General features: G+C 42.8%; 1 protein-coding gene across 2 annotated transcripts in view; it reads right to left on the reverse strand.

Moving 5' to 3' along the window:
* Window positions 1-23576, reverse strand: part of VDAC1 (voltage dependent anion channel 1) — a 72373-nt gene that overhangs the window by 39064 nt on the left and 9733 nt on the right. The window contains exon 2 of one of the 2 annotated variants that reach the window (XM_079319412.1): window positions 9521-9593. The exons of the other annotated variant lie outside the window; for it this stretch is intronic. The gene's annotated coding sequence lies outside the window, so the exon portion shown is untranslated. The remainder of the gene's footprint in view (window positions 1-9520; window positions 9594-23576) is intronic. 2 annotated transcript variants of the gene reach the window in all.

Here is a 23576-nt window from a genome sequence, read left to right on the forward strand (position 1 = left end):
CTCATGGATGGATTCCTTGGTGATGCACACACTGTGGCCCACCAGTGACTCACAACCAAGGAAAACCCAAACCAAAGCTGCACATGGGGTTAAAAACAAGCTTTAAAGTTACATTATTATGTATAGTGAGTGGGTCTATAGTGCTGAAAATTATTTCCAAGAAACCCACAATGCCAGGCAGAGTGCCACAACCCTCTTCCTGCTTATTGTGCCTTCTCAGCCTCAGTAATGGGAAATTTCTGCTCTGATTAATGGGTCCTTGTTTATTAATAGGCTTGTTTTTCTGCCTGGAAACAACCCCTCTAGAATCAAGGCATCATCACACAAGTGGTGTCCCCCTCCAGCTCTTGCTTGGGAGCAGCTCTGAACACATCAGCCCCTGCTGGGACATCACAGAACCCACTGAGGGCTTCAAGGACACAGCAAGGAGGGAAATCCAAGATAAACACACAATATTGCTCATCTCCATTTTTTTTGACATTAGGCAGAAAAGCAAGAGCTCAGCTTTGATCCTGACATGCAAATGTTTCACACGTTGGGGGGTGGCACAGAGAGCTGAGCAGTGAGCAGGACATGTCTTCACAGTTTCCTTTGTAAACTGAATCAAAACACTAACTAATATAATCATGGTTGTATGATTAACATACACACACACCCCTGATGTATTATTGCTGTATTGATGTATTATATGGTCACAACTCACAACATCTCCACTCTGCAACAGCCTGAGTGTTCAAGAGCACAAAAGTCTCCCACAAAAGGGTTTCTTTTCCTTTAAACACAATACCTTTAAACACAACCCTCCAGTTAAAAGCTTTCAGGTGGGGTGGCATCTTTATCCAGCAGATTTTCCCTCTGCTCCTGCTTGGAAGCAGCTCAGTCTGGTTCAACCAGCTTTTAGCCTGGCAATTGGCAAAGCCACGGCGATAAGGGGAGAAATGAATGAATGACCCCGGGGCAGAGCCCGCAGGGGTTAATGCAACTGCTTTTGCCCCGCAAAGCGAGAGGGAGATGCCACTAGGTGGTGACAGTGCCCACAGAAATCAAACTTCCCAGGAGAGCTCCCCATCTCCTGTTCCAGGGCACTGGGAACATAAAATACTGAACACGGGAAAGAAATGGTTAGTGCTTCTTGTTTGTAAGGAATGAGAACTAATGTAGTTGGTGCTGTGGGCAGGAGCAGCACTACTGATGAATAGAAAAGTGAATTATTTCACCTGCTTGGTGTGGGTGTGAAATGAGCTGTTTCTGCATCATCAATAGAAGTACATAAACTCTGTTTATCTTCATTTCCCCATGCCCTCTCCCATGCACGTATAATCTAGGCTGTGGGATGCCCCTGACATTCCCAAATGGAGCTGATCATCTTCCATGGAGTGACTTTGGTTTCTCTGTCCCTTGTGCCAGCACAGCAGGAGCCAAGCTCTTGGTTTACAGCACATTCCAAATAACACCTCAGCAGCTTTATGGCAGTCCATTAAATAATCTTGAATTCAGTAAAAACGGGTGGTTACAGATAATCCATAAAATCTATAGGCACTGCTAAACAGGAATTGGATTGTACCTGGTTACCTTGCTTTGTTTTCTGTGCAAATACTTGTAAGAGGGGGTTTTATCCTGCAAAAGGCTTCTCTACCACTTTCCTGAAATCAGAGTTGTAGGAGAATGAACGAATTCACTTACCTATTTCACCTAAAAGTGTGACACATCATCAGATACTCATCAGATACTGGATTTGTCTTTCATTTTTTATTAATCACCTGAAGGATGCATTCAAGAAAATGTAAATTTTTCAATAAATGGCAGTAGAGGAGAAACTTTTTCCTGGCATTTAATTATCTTTTTCATCTCAAAATGAAATCAAGAGCTCATTTGCATCTGGTTGTCTTGTTACTGTAGAGCTCTCGTCAAAAACTTGAGAAGGAGCCCAACTTGAAAAAACCCTACAATACCCAGATTCTTAAAAAATCTATGTGCATGTCATGGCCTGCTCTTTATTAGACTTGTGCTTCCTCTTGACTTGCTTCAGAGCAGCATTTAGCAAAGCTAAAGTGATCCCATCATTACCACAGAGCACACAACAAATCCTCTGTGTTTTCTTCTGTTAATATATCCATGGCATGATGAGAAGAGGGAACTGTCTGGAAAGGACAGAGAACTTAGAGAAACAATGATAATATTTCCAAAAGTACAAGAAAAATAATGTTCTTTCAGAGATGGAAAGACAAAAACAAACGGTGGGTAGTTCTGAAAAAGAGGAGAGTTACTGATACATAATTAATATCTGACTTGGGGCTTGGTTTAACCCCTGCTTAATCCAGCAAAATGTTTTCCTCTCTCCCCAAGTGCAGCCCCATCAGTCAGACCATGTGAGCCCTGCAGGCCAGGGCTCTGCACTCAGGAAGACAAGAGGGAATGTAGGTGAGCTGTGCTGAGCCTCAGATCAGTGCAAACCAGAGCAAATCCCATCATTCAGACCAGTGCCATGAACCACACTCTGTGCTCATGGCATGCGTGGGGTGTGTGGGAGTGGGATGCAAAGGAACCATGGCAAAGCTTCCTGCAGAGATGGAACATTCTTAGAATCACAGAATTGTTTAGGTTGGAAAGGCTTTCTAACATCATCAAATCCAATCAGAAACCCAACACTGCCAAGCCCACCACTAAACATGTCCCCAAGTGCCACAATTACACCTTTTATAACCCCTCCACAGGTGGTGACTCCACTGCCCTGGGTGGCCCCTGCCATTGCTTGGCCACCCTTTCAGTGAATAAATTTCCTTTGATATCCCATCTAAACCTTCCCCTAGATCAATCTGAGGTTATTTCCCCGTCTTATTGCTTATTGCTTAGTGATTGACCCTGCCTGGCTCCAGCCTCCCATCAGGGAGCTGCAGAGTGAGAAGGTTCCCCTTTTCTCCAGGCTGAGCTCCTCCAGCTCCATCATCAGGCTTGTGCTCCAGACCCTTCCCCAGCCCCATTGCTCCAGCCCCTCATTGTTGAATTTGGTGATCTTAAATGTGATCTTTTTCAAACTTAACAATTCCTATTCAACAACATCTTTCCTGTAGTGAGGGACCCTACTGCCCAACTAAAAAAACATTTACAAAACCACAATTCAAGAGCATGTAGAAAGGCACAGATATCTTCTCTGACTTGGCAAACAGCTCTCAAGTGCATCTGCAGAGGATTTTTATCTTCTCTTCATGAATGATGCTCAAACACATTAGTTAGTGCTTAGCCCTAAATGTGTGTTCTGTCAAGCTGAGCTCTCACATGGGAGCATGCACACGTCAACACAAACCAAGATATTCCCACTGCAAATCCTCTTTGCTTAATGAGAGCACAAATTTTATTCATTTCTAAACAGTCTCCTCTCTTTATTCAAAAATCACTCATTTCTAAATGGAAAAAAAAAAGAAAGAAAGAAGCCAGTGAATTTTTTAACAAAAAAAAAAAATCAGGTTTCAATTTTACAGTGAGTGCAAAATACCCAATTTTCACTTTTATTAAACACTGCATTTACTTGCACAGCTCTTCTCTTACCCGGGCTGGTAGTGACTGGAAAATCAGGGGTTTTCCTTTTCCAAGGCCATATAACCCCTGACAGGAGACATTGCCAATGCCCCAGTTTAGCACTGGGTTCCCTCTCTGGAATGAGGTGGGATGCCCTGAACTCTCCCGAGGGAACAGCCACCAAGGGGCCCCTGAGATGGCTGTGTCCTTGCACAGGGATGTAGGGAGTCCCCCAGGATGGAGGCGTCCTCAGCTGCCAACTCTTCCTCTGGTGGAAACACAGACTCAGCTGTGGAGAGTATGGCTATGAAAAAGTATTCTGCTAGAAGGTGTAAATAAAAAATATCTCCTGGAAAAGCTGTGTTCTGATTTTTTTCCTTACCTGTACAGGCATTTTCGTGAAAACTGGAGACCAAAAGACCACTCCTATATGGAGCTATCTGGAAACAAAGGCAACAAAGAGCTTGAGATAGAAAAGGAAACTGCTTTCCCTGTGTTCCAAACATGGAACATTGGCAGGGACAGCAGGGGTTTTCCTGCTATGATAGATCTTTGTGTTCCCCACTGTGTGCCAACTGTGCACCATGAGCTGTGAGCTGAGAGCCAGATTGCATCCCAGACCATGGGCTTCTCTGAATTCCCCTTTTTCTCACTGTGCTGCTTCTGCACAGCAGAAAGATGACCTTGACAAATCTGATTGCTGGAGGTGACACCCAAGCTTGTCCACTGATACAGCAAACATCAGAGTGGCTTTAAAACCTGGTGGGAAAACAGCATTAGTACTAATTAGTGGTGGTTAGTTGGTGCATGAGGTCAAGCTGCACCACCCTTCTTGGGGAAGCTGGGGTGGGAAAGAACTGGTGTCCCCCCTTTGGCAGCCAAGTTTGGGGCCAAACAAACACCTCAGGGAGGCAACAAGAGATTTGGGGAACATGCCTTCAGTGTTGTAAGATTAAAGGCAGGGTGTCAGCAAGAGCAAGCAGGTGCTGCCAGCATGTGCAGCCCTGTCCTGGTTTCCAGCACTGTGCTCTCAGCCCCAGGTGCCAGGTGGGGACAGGCAGAGCCATGGCAGGGACACGCTGCCATTCCTGCCACGGTGCAGCAGCGGAGCTGCTCGAAAACAAACTGCCTGTGGTTAGGGCAATGGAAAATATGCAAGAAACTTCTTTTCCCCAGTGCACACTTGCCCTGAGCCTGCTCCACAGCTGGTGCAGAGCTTCTCCTGTGCTTCATACCTTTGGGTCCCAGCACTCCCCATCGTCCCTTTGTGTGCATCTCCATGAACAAGGAGATTCCATGACTTTTATTCCAACCATTGATCCACATCATCTACGTCATTGTACACTCCAGAATTCCCTCCAGGACCACCTTGATGCTGAGCAGATGCAGGAGAAGCCTCGTCCCCATATCAGTGAGGGCAAACATCTCCAGTTTGGAGAATACTGCTTTCCATCCTGGTCCAAGGTCATCCATAACAACAAGTGAGGCTCAGTGTTGTAACCAGTATGACCAAGATGACAATTACTTTTCCAGACTTCTGAAAACAGAAATAATTTAAATATTGCATCATATAAGCAACCTGCTTTTTGAGCATAAGCCCTTTCATTCCTTCCCAAACCAGATGTGCAGTGGAAGATGACAAAGCAAAGAGACCACCAAACAAGTGTTTTCTACAGACACAAAGTTTATCTAGCCTTCATTGAAATAATCTGCTGTATCCCAGTAGTGAATGCTGCAAATTGACAATGATTTCCATGTTTCCCCGACTTTCTGGCATGCATATGGAAGTGTGTTGCTATAAAACATAGGCAAGAATTTCAGACTAATTAAAGGGATTTTATCTGGTTAAAATCATATCTTTCTTTTTTTTTTTTTAACAGACATCTTGCCTGTGTGTTCTAAATAACATCTTAATATTATTAGAGTTCTACAGAGCTAATTTACATCATGCAGTTTATTGTCTTCTGTTTATTTTTGCATGTCTCCCTGTATAGTCTAGTCAGCCCTACCTTTCTTCCCCAGAACTAGAAAGTGCAAATCAATGGCATTTTCAGACTCTCTCGCCCCAAAGCAGGAGACAGGATGGATCAGTGGTTAGGGCACTAGACAGAAATACAACTCTGTGCTGCCAGCGTCCCGTGGGATCCTGGAAAAGGTGCTCACCTGCTCTTTGTCTGCTTCCCCAGCTGTAAAACACCATTTTCCTAACTCACAGGGCTGTCCCAAAGCACACAGCATTTCTTTTGAGTGAGGTAATGAGGTGCAGACATAGCTCGTAGCCACCTCTGTGCCTACCACCACTGTTTATCAAAAAAAAAGCTACAAAAGGACTGAAGGGAGCTGCCTACTGTAATTGTAGGCAGGAATTAAGCTGTAGGTGAAACATCTGACTTTGAAGAAAGGAGATACATGAAAGTGTGCAAAGGCGCTTGAGTCCCTGGGGTGGAATGTAAGTACAGCTTTCCCAGCAAACACTCTGCTCCAAAATTGGAGTAACTTTATTCAGGCATAAATACTGTGCTTTAAATAGCACAGCAGTGCCTTATCTGCTTATCTTGGCTATTAAGGAACCCTTTGTTTTCAGCAGATTGCCACTGGCCTGAGTGATGAGCTTGTGACTCCTGTGCTGGTATTAACCAGAACAGGATTCTGCACAAGCAGCCAGGGATTCTTGTTTTTCCCTGGTGAAATCCTCACACATTGCAGACAGCCTGGCCAGGTGTGGCTGGAGCTGCACAGAGGAAAGGGTATGGGGAGAAGAAAAAGGTTATTTGTGGCCTTGAAGACATGAAGCACCTTCCCAAATGTCCCAAGTCATGGCTTAAAAAGGGCATCCTAAGGCAGCTGACCCACCACAGGACAGGCTGTAGTTTCTCACGTGTCTCTCCCTGCCCTGCTGCCCAGTGTAAAGCTGGCAGGTACCAGAGCATCACAGGCAAGTCCTGATCCCTCCTGAGCTCTGTTGGAGGCTTAGGTGTCCCCAGTAAATCAATATTGTTACCTTATATAGCCTAAGAAATCAAGCAAAAGATCTGTTTTACAGGGAAAACACTTTAAAAGACTTCATTTAATTCAACCCATTGTTCCCTCTGTCTTCTGTACTATAAAATATGATAGGAAAAAAACATGAAAGGATATTGATAGAGAGTTTCCAGTTTCAAACAGATAAAATCCAACCCTGAGTGCAAAAGAATTTCCATCTAACAGCTGATAAACAAATAATCAGGCAAGGTTAGCCCTGCTGTAATTCTGGCCAGACTAGAGGAAGGGAGCAAAGGTAACACTCATGTCAGACCCCACAGGACTCACCTGGGAGAGCACCACCCAGGCAGGCAACTGCAGCATGCAATGGCCCTGGTACAAACATGAACTATAACAACAAACAGATTTTACAATGGCTGAAATCCCAGAACTTGGCAGTGTTGGTAGAAGCCCAATCTACTGGCACATTGCAGGGAGTCAGGAGCTGCACTGCTCTTTGGGGCATGATGTTACATTCTCCACAGGCCCATTCAATCAGTTTAAAACCCTACATAAATACCAATGAACGTGTTCACCAGAACTGCAGTGGATGCTGGGTTACATGAGCTCCTAATGCATGTGCTCATCTCTACCAATGTGAACCATTTGTTTTCTAAAGGTTACAGAGTGATCAGGTCTCCTGTTTGTAACAGAACCCTTCAAAAAGAACTGTATTTATCTGTTTTCTCCTACATACACAGGCTATTAGCAACGATCTGTCATTCAATTGCTAATAAAATAAAAATACACCCCACTGTACACAGACTGGTAACAGCCATACCTACAATTACTGGGTAAAGCCCAGTTTGCCCTAGAACACTGATTGGTTATAATTACCTATATTTACCCAATTTCAGCTCGTTGTACCCCCTCTATGCAGGGATCAGCAGCACTTTCATGAACATGGTGGTGCACATGGAGCTTCGAGCTGCCTTTGGGAAATGTGAGCACCAAGAACTGACCCACTCCATCAGTAACTCTGATGACACTGGATGGCTCTCAGGGTCAGCCCCTCTTTGCCACCCTGAGGCAAGGAAACCCAGCCAGGCATGTCTGCAGAACAAATTCATCACCAGCATCCTCTGAGCCAGGATCAGCCCCAGGGAACTGCAGGCAGTGAGTGCAGATCTCATGGATAATGTGGGGCATCAGCCAAGTGGACACGTCAGGATATTTTTCAAAGCAGAAGGCAAATAATTAAAAGCTTGTAAAAAGTTAATACTAATTTCTGATAAGAGCGGCTGATTTGAACTGTGGATGCCCATTATTCAGCAGGATGTTGGTTACACCATGACCTTAGCCATGTAGCCTACATCCATATTTCCTCTCTGAATCAGACCAGCAGCCCATAGCTAGAATATTTTTTTCACTGAGATATTAAAAGTTAGAAAGAAAGTTAGACAGCAAATGTTTCCTTTACTGAACACAAATTATTCCCTTCTTCTAGCCACTGGTTTACAAGCATTTGAGGCAGAGATGGATGGACAGAGCAGGAGGTGACAGTGTTTCCAGGCCTGCAGCTGCTCAGTGGGAACACACAGAGCACCAATGCAGAGCTGTACAAATATCAAGACAGTGCCACTTTTTGATTGTAGATTTTATATGAAGTGCTTTGGCTCCTGAAACAACTACTGGAAAAATACATGGAATCAAACTCAGTCATCTGGGCAGAAATCCTATTGGAAATATAGAAACAAAGAGAGAAAGAGAAAATAATACAAATTACTAAAATGGTCTGTGTAATTTCAAGGGTGGCAGGTGGTTCCCAAAAGGTGCTTTACCTTTTAACCTGGTATTCCTCAGGGCAGCTCAGGGGTACCCACAATTGCATCTACCATGGCTCACCACCAAGAAATTCCATGACAGCTCTTTGCCTCTTCCTTTGGGAGCCCATAACCATCATTCCAGCGTGTGTCACTCACAGTGAGTATTACTACTAGTCATACTGTTATCCAGCTATTTGCTTTGAGAATTTTATTAAAAGAAAAACCAAAAAAAGAGAGAACAATTATATTTATCTGTATGGACATATGGACACTTTTCTGTAACAAGACTTTTCCAGATGTTCCACCCCTTGATGATGCAAGCCACAAAAGCATGTTTCATCATGACATAAATACAAAGCAAGATGAAAGTCATGGAAATGCCTGTGTGTTCTTTTCTCAACACAGCTGTATTTGAGTTGGTTCTTTGCAACTGTCAAGCATAAATCAAAGGGGGGAAAGAAAACAATTCTGAGAAGTCATCCATTCCTTGACAGAATCGGTGTTTTCTGTCACAAATATTAGTCTTGTCAAGAATTGTTCTCCACTCTAAACTTCCACTTCCCACATTCGTGGAGAGATAAATTAAATGTTACTAAAGCATTTCCAAGACTGGACTGGAAAGTTCTGAAAGTTGGTGAAAGTTGCTACATTTATTGATCTGTATTATGAAAGATTAGGCTGTGTAAGGGGGAATGAACGTCATCTGTAATTTCTGATTTCTATTCCTAAACGTGCCAAAACATTCATGAGTGACCCAAATCACTGATCTAGGCATGAGGTTTTTTTCATATTTTCTGGAGACATGATAAATAATTATCCAGGTGTTAATTAGATAATTAATTAGTTCAGGTGTTAGATGAAACTTCCTAATCACTGAATATGAATAATTATTTGGTTGAAGCTTTTCACATGACATAGCTAGAGCCCTGGCAAGCAGGATATTGTATAAATGCCAAACAGGCTGAAGTGATAAAAAGTGTTACTGTGTAAGCACAAAATACAGCGGTACCAGGAGAAAAAGCAGCCAGTTCTTTCTGACATTTCCCCAGCAAACACTGCTTGCAGTGAGCCCTCGGCTGCGCATTACCTATATCCTGTATGAATGAATCCCTTTCTTGTGTGGTTGTTCAAAGCCAATGTGTCCGTTTCTACAGAAGCACCCACAGGATCACCGAAAACCACATATTCATTTCTTGTTAATGTCAGCCATGACGTACCACAGCACATACTTGTTTGTCCTGTAGAAATACAGGACTTCCACCGCTCGAGCATGAGCCTGCTGCCGAGTGCCTCTTCAGATACAAAAAAAAAGAAGAAGAAAAAAAGTTGTTGACATGAGAGGAAAAACCAGGTTTCCTGTTTGAACTCTGACAGGTACTGGAAGATATGAGTAACATCAAATCTTGGTCTGCTCTAAAGGCAGTCTGTGGTCAGGGGGTTCTCACATTTGTTTGTGTGGAACAGCTTTGAATTGTTTGCAGATACCGCGCAGAAGAAACTCAGAGATCCTTATCAGGGCACAGGGCCTGTTATGAAACATGTGCGTTTGTGAGTAGGTTAAAGGAGATCAAAACGGCTCCAGATGAGATGCCTCACATGCTGTAAATGTGGTAGATGCTACCGAGATACCTCCAAAAATATCACATCACAGTGTTGTCGAGTACAGGCAGTGGCCGCCCTTCTTTCCATTTGTCACTGTGTGGCAGGCGAATGGAGTTTGGGGGATTTTTTTCCAGATCATTCTTTGGTTTTTTGTGTGTGTGTGTTGTGTGCCTGTCTGACTGTTCAAATTAAAAACTTTCCTTGGTTATGATTTTCACTAACAGAACTACTCAAAGTGGTTTCTGAAGGGGAAACCTGCAGCAAGGACAGACAGGGGAGATTCTGTATGAGTGGTACAGAATATTCTCCAGCAGAAAGGAAGGTGAATAGACCTGGATGGGGATGCAGCAGGCAGAGCCCTTGGTGAGCCAACAGGACAGGACTGGACAGCACCCAGTCCAACTCTGAGAGGGGCTGGTGAGAATTGTACCATTTATAAGAGCCCTGCTAAGCCCAGGTCACATCAGGGAACACAGCTCATTCACAGCTCCATGTCAGCTTGATGAGTATTTTAGAGCTGCTTCAGCTCCCCTCAAAACTGTGAATCACAAATTGATGGCATCAGAGCTCTTGCAGCCCAAACTGAACCCACACAAGGAGTTTCCAACAAAACTAGAGGCAACTCTGCAAACACTTCTGAGGAAGGGAACATGGTTCTCCAGGAGGAGCATCCTCCTTGGAGAACACAAACACCTTGATCCATTACCAGGAAACCACCACGTCCTTTTCAACCTAAACTATTCAGGGATTCTGTGATTCATTTTTATTTCAACTTTGCCAGCTCACATGTGTGAGATGCTTCTACTACAGTCAATGCCCTCGGAAAACAGGTTTTCAGTTTGCAGGCTGCAATACACATGGCAGTAGATTGAAAATTAAAACCATTGAACTAAGGAACAGAACAATTTTGCAGAACAACTCCAGCCAGTTGTGGCTCAATTACAAGATTTATCTGGGCTAGCCATAAATCCATTTAGCTTGCAAAAGCCTTTCTTGAGCTACCTGTAGTAACTTCTAATAAGCTTGAAGCAGAAAAAAGCTACAAGTTTCTTACAAACCTGGTGCACAGCTCAAGCCCTCAGAGTACACAACTGGAGGATCAGAAACTCAGTAAATCATTTTCCATTTAAAATACTGAGCTAGAAGCCTGATAAACTGATAAATATAAACTGATTATTTTCTACGCTAATTTTGTAAACTTAGTGGAGTAGTAGGAGTTTTTTCCCACGATCCTGGATGGATTTTGCCAGATGGGTGTTAAGTGCTGGTTCTGGCACAGAGGACACAAATGCAATATTAGCAGTATGTTCCCAATGGTCTCATACTGAAATTACCCTGGTTAACAATACCTGTGTTAAGAGCTTCATGAACCACAACTATAAATCCTCCTGGCAACAAAATCATTGACCATTTACTACTTATTTGATGATATCAGGATTTAGCCATTAAATTTTTTTAAGTAATTCATACCAGTGTCATTCTAAATGGACTTATATAATTAAAAGTACATAAGATGAAACCTTGCTCTATCAAGAATAGGAAAAATCTGTAGAATCACGACTTGAAGCAACATTGAATTAATTCAGCATTACATGATGGCAATGAAAAATATTTAAAAATGGGAACCTTGATAGTTTATCTACTGAACTTTAGCATTATAAATTTACAAGAGTGAAGAGTTTGTCTTAAATACTAATCTATGGCAATTTTTAAATAACTTTTGAAGTAAAACACTTTGAAATAACACATTATCTTTGAAATAACACAAGATCTTTGTTCCTTTGACTTTCCAAGGACTGATGTGAATTATTACATACAAAGTGCTATTTCCATCTACTCAGTCTTGTTTTAGCAAATAATCAGGCCAGGTGTGCTCATAATCTTTGTATATTTTGAATATTAATAGTAAATCAGGAAGAAAATCAAATTTACACAAGATATAATCTTAATTCAACTGTTAACCATAATTTCTGTTCATTACATTCTTTCAGTACCATTTCAACAAGGAATTTTCCTTTTTTAACTCTTCATGTTTAAATGCTGTTACCAAATGTTTTCTTATATGAGTAAAATAACTACAAAAGTCCTCTTCATCTCACTTAACTTTCTTCTTTTCAACTTCTCCTTTTATTTTGGATTCTGAGAGAGCTAATAAGGTACAAAAAGAACTCTGTATACTCTGAGCAGAAGGTTTATTTCTTATATCCAGACTTCCCTGGTAACAAACACACAATACAGTCCTGCTCTGAGAATCCCACTATATCACTCTAATTCCAGCTCTCAACTGCCACACACTGCATGTGCCTCCAGCTCTGAATTAATATTCATTCATCAACAATATTATCTGATTTTATGTTATCAAATATAGCATGTAGACACTGAGAAATGAAATACTTTGTTGGCTTATTAAAAATAAACTAAAAGTTTGAAAACATATTTTTGACAAAGCAACTTATTTTCAAAGTGCCAAAATCTTTTTGTCTTTTTTTTTTTTTTTTTTAATTCTATACTTTCAGAATATCTAACCACAAGCATTTGAGCAAACTAGAGAAAAGAAACTGTTGGTAATGTTCTGCACGTTTCAAAAGGCAGCAGGATATACACAGTTTATGTTTCTATCTATAGAGAGCTGCAGGCAAATGTACAGTGGAACAAAGATAGACATCAAGATATATTTGTACCTGCCACTTGTGTGCCTGCATGGAGATAGATTCTTAATGAGATAAGTAAACAATGGAAACTTTTAAAATTCGTAGTTTGAGTGGGCTTAGCTCGGTGCTTCTCTCTTACCTCTTCAGTAATAATTTTGTGATTGTGCTTTTTAATGTGAATTACAGCCAATCCCAAAGCATCCAGCATTGCTGGGAGAGCAGCTGTGGGCTCTGAGCCTGGCTTTGACCTGCACCAAATCATAACCAAACATCAAAAAGTGAAATAATTGTCTTTAATTCAAATATTTCTTTGGCGTTCTAGCAGAAAAACAATTTCTGAACCCCTGAGTGAAGCATTTGCAACGTGGAAGATCCTGAGCAGAATCCACTCACACTTCACATGTCACTGCTTGTCCCCAAGGCTTTGCCTGCCCAGGGGACAGGTGGGGTCTGTACCAAAGCCCAGAGCCCCAGCTGAACCTGCAGGGAGCTCCTCTGACCCACCTCATGCTTTATCCACAGCTTTTATATAAAAAACTGGACAAATGTTTGGGGGGAAAAGAGACTCCATCATCAGCTAGTGGGAATGAGTAAGGCCCTGGGGGTTCAGCAGAACTACAACAACTCACACAGATGCAGTTCAGACCACAGGAACTCATCCAGAAGTTGATGAGACCCATGTGCTCGTTCCCCAGCACTGCTGGAAGAGCCTTTCACGTGTCCACAGAAATCAACTGCTGCTAGCAAATAGAAAAATAATTTGCTTATTTTTTATTAAGCTTTCTTTTCCCTTTTACTGGCAAGGAAGCAAATGGTATTTAAAAAAATATTTAGGAGACCCTGTATTATTTTGTAATAGCTATGACATTGTGTTTCAAAACCCCATCCCTGGGGATCCTATGTTAAATATTCATCCCAATACTTAAGCAATTCCAAAGAGGATATACATTTCTTTGCAATCAAACTTCAAAAATTAATTAAGTGAAATATCCAAATCCAGTAAAATCCAGATGACAACTGACTTACTTTGCTTTCTTACAGAAATCCAGTGGCTTCAAGAACCTTCTGCTCTCCTCATGGTTAATAGAGTTCAGTTGTAAACTGATAGTTTCTTCCTTGGTCTTAACAAAAAAGAATTTAAAAGTATTTCTATTTTTTACTTTGATAGTAAAATGTGTCTGTAAAACCAGAATGTGAACCAGAAATCAAGTAATAGGCTGAAGGCTTTCCTGAATTTGTCATTCCATTCTCCAGTAAGACTTTCCCCAGTGCCCAAAAACAGGAAGAACTCTGTAACAGCAGGTTTGGAAATGAAAAAAAAAAAATTGCACACTTGGAGAATACCAAAAAAGGGCATGTGAATTAAAATACTGTAAAATCATTAAATATAGCATAAGTTAAAAAAATTTTTATCCTTCCTTGACTCTTCTTGGGGGTTTAAAGCAGCACACTGGAGCATCAGTGTTTCTAAAGTAGCCTCTGAGAAGAAAATCTAACACATGGGCAGGTACATAAGTAAAAAGGTCAGATCCTTCAATATAACACATAGTTGTGTTTCATGTGCAAAATCCAAATTTTGAGTGTTCACTAGGAATGGAAGTTGGCACTCAGATGAGGCCAGCTTGGTATCTTCTATTTTATGTCTTTCTTCAAACTTCACAGGAGCTGTAAAAGCTGCACAGATTTTGTGGCAACCCCTCACTTTATTTTATTCCAAGCTGGAGGGACAATATAAAGCAAGAAACAGAAAAATAACCCCATGATTAATTTAAAAAACCTTTGCTTTTAAAAGAAAAAGGTTACTCTCAGGTTAAAAATACCATTTTTCAGTTGATTAATTTATCACTCCTAGTAAATGTTTCTGTGATTTTTTTTTTTTCACTTTCATGGTCTGGGTTGTATAAATGTTTTATTTTTGGCCACAACAGAGGCTGCATGTAACACCTTGGTGTGTTCCTGAGGCTCCTTTTGATGCCATTTCAGGATCCTCTATAGTAACACATTTTTGCTAATTTTACCAGCATCAATTTTATCCAGTCTATGTGTGGCTGGTAATCTTGAAATCACTGCATGAAATTCAACACTGGGAAATCACCATGGGATTTATTGCCAGATTTCCACGCTGACTCTTTAGCAGATGGAAATCCAGGCTAAGAGTAGCAATTCTGTCCCTTCAATACACTCCAAGCCTGTAAGTGCCAGGACAAAGCTCCCACTTCCCCAAACAAAACAAAAGAAAATACATAAATTAACAAGAGTCATCTGCAAAGTGGGATACTACAATCCTCCTCCAAGTGCTTTGTAAGTGTCAGGATGATTCCAGCTTTTTCCTTAAAATCCACATCACCTTCATGCTCCAGGGTGGTACAACTTCACTTTTTTAGCTTTCTGGTCATGATCCCTCTCCCAGACAGATTTCTTTTTGGGGAAACCTGGAGTTACATTGACTTTCTGCTCTCAATCCCAGTTCTCACCTGGCCACTGAAACAAGTGCCCAAACCCAGATCATGCCTTACCCATAAGATGCTGTGTACAGCACAAGATTTCCCAGACAGTAATGTGCACATGTATATGTGCATTAGTAAAAAAACTACTCTGAATGCAAACTTTCCTGAACCCTTTGATGACAGCAATAGAAAGTGGGACTGCAAGTGCTGATGTGACGCTGCTTACTTGCATTTCTCATTATTGTAACGAGCAGTCTACAAGCTCTGGAAACCAAGCAGGAGACAGGGACTTGTTCTCCTGCAATTGCTACCTGCTGCTGATAAAACGTTACTGCACAGACAAATTCTGCCCTCAGACTTTATGTAAACACACCAACACTTGCAGGCTCACAAAAGGCACCAACAGCACCGTTTTTAATAGTGATTAGAAGGACAAGGCAAAAGGCAGAGTAATTATCTGTCTGGGGAAAATGCTGCATTCAACCATCCACATCACACAGCACCTTTAATTGAATGGCAGCAAAATGTGCAAGGAAAGAGGACAATGGGAAAGGATCTGCATGGCACTGGCTCCCAAAGGCACCCAGAGCTCCTGGTTCCACCATCTGCACTGCCCACAGAGCTGCTGCTCCTGCACTGAAAACAACGGGCAGTTTTCTGTGAGGAAACCATGATGTACTCTGTACACAGTCAGGAGAAACTCAATTTTCAAAACAGAAACCCTAAAAGGGTACAGGGCAGCACACACCACCTGGGGTTTCAGGAAGCCAGAAGTTTGGTTTAGTTTTTCTAAATTTGTTGTATTTCTGTTTTAGTTTTATTCTGTTCCACCTCTTCTTTCTCTCTTTCAAGTCCTGTGTTATCATTATTATTCAACTCAAAAGGGCTTTCCCTAAGCATCTCCAATCAATGTGTGGAAGACTCTCTTTCCAGAGCCCTTGGAGTTACTACAAAAATGTATTTTCCTCTCTTATCTTCACAAACTTTTTGCTTCAACACTATAGTTTTTCTTTCTGTGCCCCTCTTTAACAGCCCTCCACATGGCCACAAGCTACCAGAGTTTCCATTGGCCTCACCAAGCTTTGGTTCACACTTTCTATTTGAAAGTTTTCTGCCCCTTCTTATCTTCATGTCCCTTTACTGCAGTGCTTCCTACCCACACAGAAACTACTTGGTGCAAGCTGGAAATCTTGTGTGGCAGTGGCTCTCAGGCTGCTCCCAGTTCCCAAAGAAGGTCATGTTTTAGCCCTCAAGGGGTTCAGGAGCTCCTGATCTGAACGGTCCATAAAAAAAATAAAAAATAAAACATAAAAAAAAAAAAAAAGCCTCAGATTTGGTCATATTTAGACAAAGCTGTTGAGGGTACTTGGCCACTTTTAGCCCTATAAAATCTAAGTGATTTTCTGGGTGTCAAAGTGGCTACACCCAATTCCCAGGACCTGGCTATCCATACATAGCTAGAGAATCAACACCTCATTATCATATTGGTTCATCAAAGGTCTTCAGTAAATTCAATTTCCAGATAATGTGGATGTGGAAGCTTTTGCAAACACAACAAAGAACAAGAGGAAGAGCAACATGATCTTTACAACATAAGTAAAAATGGATGAAGTCCAATATGGACAGGTAGAAATGAAATGAATATGCACAAATACACCCCTGCAGATATACCCCGTGAAAGAGTCACTAATTGTGGCTTGTTTCAGAAAAAAAAAAAAAAAAAAAAAAAAAAAGGAATATGCAGTATTTCCTATAGGATACACAACAAAATGCAACAGCTGTGTTCTGTGTCATTGTGGCCTCAGCTGTGCCACCATCAAGCCATTTTGGGGATTCAACTTTAAGAAAGATTTGGAACACTTGGAGAGAGTGCAAGAATACAAAACTAAAGAGAAGAATTATCAGACAACCCAAATATATGGCCTATTAGAAAAGACTAAGAAAATTCAGGTTGCTGAGCTCAATGAATGGGCAAGGGAATGACATGACCACAGTCTCTGAAAGACTTCCAAGCAAGAAAATATTTTATTGGGCATGTCCACAGAAAATTCAGTGAGGAGGATGGACTCAGATTCTGGCAAGAAAGATTCACATTAGATATCAAGAAAACCCTCTGAGTGAGAAGAAAGCAATGGAATCAGCTGACTGGAGAGGCTGCAAAGCTCCCACATGGGAAGTCATTTAGAGCAGATTAAAGAGTTTTTCACCTGAATGATGAAGGCAGCTTTTCCTGTGGTGGTTCAGGGAATCGGCCAAAAGACATGAGAAGTCCTTTCCCTGTTTATTAAACAGCTAACTATGGTTAGATTCTCCAGCCAGATCAAAGTGAACACTAAACCAAGCACAAAGCACTTCAGACCCATGGATGTTGTAATGATACCATTTTCTAAATTTTTTAAACCCTCAACAACAGTTAGTGGCCAACCTTGCCCAGAAAGTCCACAGAGATGATTCAATTTCACTCTGCTGAGAGAGATCTGTGGTGGGAACAGGGAAGAATTCACGTTGATTGTTTTTCACTTCCAGTTCAAGGGTTCTCTAGGAACAGGCTTGGCTTGTGTGAGAAGGATAGAGCACTTCTCCACAGGATGACCTGCATGGCACACTTGGGCTCATATTTTCTTTTGCAGTCTTTGTCTAACAACAAGAGCAAAGGCACTGGCAGAGCTCTCAGATCTTTCATCATCCTGTTCCCATTCCCACCAACCTTCTGGCTGTCCCTTACCCTCTCCCACCACCTTCTGAGCTGCTCAACCAATATAATATTTGAGCATTGACAGGGACATTAAGGGTTTGTCCCTTGTAGAGGTCATTTCTGAGATCAGCATTTCCAAGCACTAGGAGACAGGAAGAAATTAAGTGGTAGAAAAATCAGTAGCAACAATTGCCAACCAAGCAGCAGAATTGGACATTCCTTAAAGAAAACAACTGCTGTCCAGGAGCTCCTGCCTTACACCCCCATCCTTCCCTTATTCTTCTCAGAATGGGCCAAGGCAAAGGTAAACATCCAACAGAACATCCTGCACTTCAAGCAGAAGCTGGGCATTGTAATCACAAATCCTGTCAAATCCACACCTTCTGCTGATGATGTACCCCAAAGGAAGGTGTGGCCCATCTGATGGGCCATACTCCTCCTTGCAGAGTATATGGTTACATGGTGGGACAAGGAACTCTCTGGTTGTGAAAATTCCCTAAGCTAAGAGTGGGACCAGACAGGTGTGTACCCAAAGCACAAGCTGCATGCATTGTGTGGATTTGGGAATGGGAGAGAGTGATGGCAGAATGAGCCATTTAGAGCCCATCATAAAATAATATTTATAAATGGGAAGCTGTTCAGATCAGGGATAGGAAAATAATGAAGAGCCTGAGGAAACAGGTGGTAGAGGGAAGATGAGAGGAATTACATATGTGTGTCTTTGACCAAAGGAAATGGTGCAGAAACATTTGACAGCTACCTGCTTCACATGGTAGGGGGAACAGGTGAGGTGGGATAGGATGGATATTTGGGAGCAATTACAGTAAACTTAATAAAGAGAAATTTAGACTCAACATAAGGAAAGAAAATCAAACAAGAAATTAGAATATTAAGTACTTTGGTAATTTGTAGAAACTTCTTTGCTGGAGAATTCAAAAGTTGGTGCAGTAAAGCACTATAACAAATATTCAGCAAGGAGAATAATCCTTTGTGAAGGACAGGAGTTGTCATGGTGACCCACTAATTCTTTGCCAGCTGTAAGATGCAGTGCTCTATTTAAACCTGAACACATCATGGGATGCAATGAGGTAAAGTTCAACACCCTCACTTCCAGGAGAGCCTTTTCTTGATATCTGTTTCCACATGAGCTGATTTTGATGCAGCTCCACGAACCTGAGCTGTTGTGCTCTATGACACCAGGGCCAGCAGCAGCCAGGTATGAGCAGTGTCAGTCTGAATGGCAGAGAGCAGGGAGAGCTGCCCTCACCCTGGAAGGGTGAAACTCCAGAGCAGGGCATGCCATGAGGTTGTTCTCCTTGATCCAGAGTTTACATCTACAACACAAACACCATGGTCTCCACCAGCATTTATTTCAATAAACACTGGGATAGCTTCCAAAGGCCTGTTGAAGGCAGTTATGAAAACTAACCATTGGCCCATTATATAAATGATCTTCCAGGCATTCATTACTATGGTTAGTGCTGGAAAATAACAAGACTTTGAGGGGCTTCCACAATAGTAGAGTGTTGTTTGTGACCCCAGAGGCTCTATTCAAGCACATTAGAACTAGTCTAAGCTCTGACTGAATTGTGAGACACTCTGGGGTTAAAACCATTATTGCATTAAAATTAAATACATCTGTTATGAACAACTCCTCTGCTTTGCATACATGATTCAGTAAGACTCTTAGAAGGATAATTGTTTTCCCCAGGTTATTAACTAGAATTTTCTTACTTTTTTTTTTTTATTATTACTCCTCAGAATAATTCTTAAGGTAAGCAACTCCTAATTGTGCAAGAATTGCGTTAAGTGGAATGCTCTATCCTGAGTATCCATTCCTGGATACTATTTCATCACCAAAAGTCATCCTTGCATTAGGAAATTAATTTTATATTTTAATAAACTAAAGCTGACAGTTTATCTATGAAAAATATTATTTTAAAAAACCCTGGAAGTTATGTTCTGAATATCAGAGATTACGTCAAAGTGTGAATTAGGTTTGTACAAGGACAGAACCAGCAACAGAACCAGGATTTGAGCATTGTCCCTCGAGCAGGGATGGCTCCCTAGCTCAGAGGTTAAATCACTTTGCAATTATTGTCTCTTGGGAGAGTTCTTTCTTCAACGGTCCAAGATGAATAAACAGGAATAAGAGTCTTATCCTAGACCAGTGGTCACTCTGAGCACCCGCTGGAGCCCCGAGCACCCCCAGCAATGCGACACTTCTGCCCTAAGCACAGTGTGCGGGGACGGGCGGCGGGAGCGCCCCGCGGGAGCGGCGGGAGCGGCGGGAGCGGCGGGAGCGCCCCGCGGGAACGGCGGGAGCGGCGGGAGCGGCGGGAGAGACCCGCGGGAACGGCGGGAGAGACGGGAGCGGCGGGAGAGACCCGCGGGAACGGCGGGAGCGGCGGGAGAGACCCGCGGGAGCGGCGGGAGCGGCGGGAGAGACCCGCGGGAACGGCGGGAGCGGCGGGAGCGGCACTGCCCGAGCGGACCGAGCGGCGGGAGCGCCCGGAGCGGCCGGCAGGGGGCGGTGCTGGGAGGGACGGACGGAACCGAACCGCCGGGAGAGACGGAACCGAACCGCCGGGAGAGATGGGACAGAACCGCCGGGAGAGATGGGACAGAACCGCTGGGAGAGATGGGACAGAACCGGCGGGAGAGATGGGACAGAACCGCCGGGAGAGATGGGACAGAACCGCTGGGAGAGATGGGACAGAACCGGCGGGAGAGATGGGACAGAACCGCCGGGAGAGATGGGACAGAACCGCCGGGAGAGATGGGACAGAACCGGCGGGAGAGATGGGACAGAACCGCTGGGAGAGATGGGACAGAACCGGCGGGAGAGATGGGACAGAACCGCCGGGAGAGATGGGACAGAACCGCTGGGAGAGATGGGACAGAACCGGCGGGAGAGATGAGACAGAACCAACGGGAGAGATGGAACCAAACCACCAGGAGCAATGGAACCATCGGGAACACCGCCTTGTCCAGAGAAACTGCGGCCGCCCCATCACTGAAGGCGCTCGAGCACAGGCTGGACAGGGCTTGGACCAGCCTGGCCACCTGGAAGGTGTCCCTGCCCATGGCAAGGGGCTGGATGAGATGGGCTTTAAGGTCCATCCAATGCAAGTTACTCCACTATTTTATCCTAGCTGGGACCAGAGCCCATGAAAGCCACATGGCACTGATTATTATTTAACTTAAAGTCTTGATCCAGGAGAATCATTGGAATATACTTACTAAAACAGGCAGTATTCCTCTCTCTCCCAAGGAATTTAGAGTTAGGACATGGTTTGGGATTCCAGGAGCATAGGGCCACAGCTATCCCCTCCATAAGCATCATCCTGGCTCCCAAGCAGCAGCTATGAGCAGCAAAAGGCTGTGCATAAATCCTGCTCCTGGTGCTTTTCCCTTGTATGGAGTGTTTCCAGACAGATTAGACTGGAGAAAGGGAAGAAGTATAGCATAAGACTCTTATTCCTGTTTTTTCATCTTGGAGCTTTAGAGAAGGAACATCTCTACCAAGGGACAATAGTTGAAAAGGGATTTAATCTCTGAACTACTCTGATGGGCTCCAGCACCCTTCCCAGTGTTCAGGGGATACTGCCATTTTACAGAAAGCCTGATCTGTCACGAGTGGAGAAGTCCTACAAGTTTCATCCCTTCCACAGAGGCAGAACTTTGCCTACTCATCAAATCCAGCCAGGGCAGAGGTGTAAAATAACAGCCCCAGTGTCGCAATACTCCTGTCCTTGCTCAATTGTCAGCCAACCTTAGACACTTCTGGAGCCTGCTGATGGTTTCCTTGTCAAATTTAGCCTGTCCTAGATCTTGAACAGCACAAGGATGTGTCCTGTAGCACTCTCAAGAGTCTCATTTCTAACTTTTAAGGGTCACTGGTTGAGTAGCCCTAAGGGATGAGACAGATAACTGGAGGTGCCAGTTCCACTAGTGGCCACTCGAGCTTTCCTGCTGGAAGCCCAGAGTGGCCACTACTCAGCATTGCAGCCTCTGACAGCAAGCACATTGTTTCTGCTATGTGGACAAACAGGTTGGACTAATTACCACATATAATCATTATTATTTATGCTCTACAGACATCAGAGTTTTGTCTTTAAATGAATTTATAGTGGGGAGGGGGGGAAATCACGAAGCTGAATAATCCCTATAATTATATGCTTAAAAATCCTGAATGGAAGAAATTAGGGGACACAAAGGAACACATAAACTAATTATTCCTTGTTTTGCAGCTAACGCATTTCTATGGTAACCACTATGGTCTTCGAAGAAATTAAATGATTTTAAATCAGTTCATTGGAGAAGTCACCCAGTAAAACCACAAAACAAAAATCTCTCAAGTAAGTCTAAAGATGAAGGAAGAAAGCATGTATTCTCCCAGCTGTGGATTATTAGAGCTATGAAACTGTAGTTTTATTAAAACCACTAAATAGGTTCTCTCTTAAATGTTATGTGGGAGCTTGGTGCATATCAGCACAGGCACACAGGAATATATTAATATGTGGGTATTGAAGAGAGAATTTCACCTCATGTGTCAGTATGGCCAAGCGAATAGTGCACAAGAATGTATAGGTTTTAATAGCAGCATTTTGTGCTTCTTTTTCTTTTTACATTGAAAGCTTCACCCTAATCCTTACAGAACCTCAGTTTCCCCTACATCACCTTTTTGCTAAGTATTTTTTAAATATGGAGTGTCCCAACTCTGCCTCTCCCATATGTGAAAAAGTACATTAGGTAGGCAAAAAAGGCATATAATTTTTGTAGACCCACAACATGTGAAAAGCAGTGTAGTATTTAATAAAGACCAAGTTTACGCATTTTTTTCTCTTGAAATACAGCAAATTAATCAAAAACATGCGCTTAAAACCTAAACCAGCCTGTCACCAGCTTCATATTATTTAAGTTTAGCTCAGGGGGTGCATTGCCAGAGGAATAATTCAATCAGAATGGCCACAAAGCAGGCAGGCTCTGGCTCTGTGGGAGGTTCAGTTCTTCAGGCTGTGCAGAGCTTGTAGCCAAAAAAGTTCATGCACACATGCCTGACTCTTCTTTTGACCACACCACCAAAAACAGTGGCTTCCCCTATCCCATCTGTGGCCATGTGGCAGCTGCAGATAAAGGAGGTAACTGAACAGGCTCATATGAAGGGATCCTCAGGGCTCAGCTGGGAGGAAAGTCCCTGTCGTTGTGGCTGAGGAGCAGGGTTCAGACTCTTTTCACAGAAGTCAGAATTCTATTCCTCCCTTTCAGCTCTGCTTGGCACTTCTACTGTCACCTTCTCAGAGGTCTGCCTGCCTACAGTGCTGTGACCAAAACAGGGACTTTATTGCAGAAAACTAGATTGAGTGCTGTACACAACCTGCCTCTCTCTGTTTGGATGAACTGTCCCAAATAGAAGAAAACTTCAGCATCTCAGGCTGCACAGTTCCCTTTTGGATTACTTGTTACAGAACAGCTATCATCAGCTTTACCATTTTCTGGGATGGTTTTTTGCCCCATCTTTCCAAGGATATAAAGACATGGCACACATCCAGGCACAGTCCAGCAAGATTCATCCCTGCCTTTGATTAACATAAGATTGTTATTATTCTTAATAATAGCAATAATAGTTCCTATTAAAACATCCTGCTGGCTTTGGAGAACAGGTTTCTGTTTTCCTCAGGTTCTAATTTTAGAAGCTTATGGGGACTATGTAAACATGTGAGCTGGAAACAAACAAAAGAACCATATAGATTGTTTGCTGGAAGCTTGGGTTGGGTGATCAGATCCAAATATCCAGCTGTACTGAAATCACTGCCCTGGGCTTCCATTGGAGAGTGCAGTACAGGGTTTTTTGGGTCTGGCTGGACTACTGCTG

Source organism: Erithacus rubecula (genome assembly GCF_903797595.1).
Source record: "Erithacus rubecula genome assembly, chromosome: 16".
Taxonomy (NCBI): Eukaryota; Metazoa; Chordata; class Aves; order Passeriformes; family Muscicapidae; genus Erithacus; species Erithacus rubecula.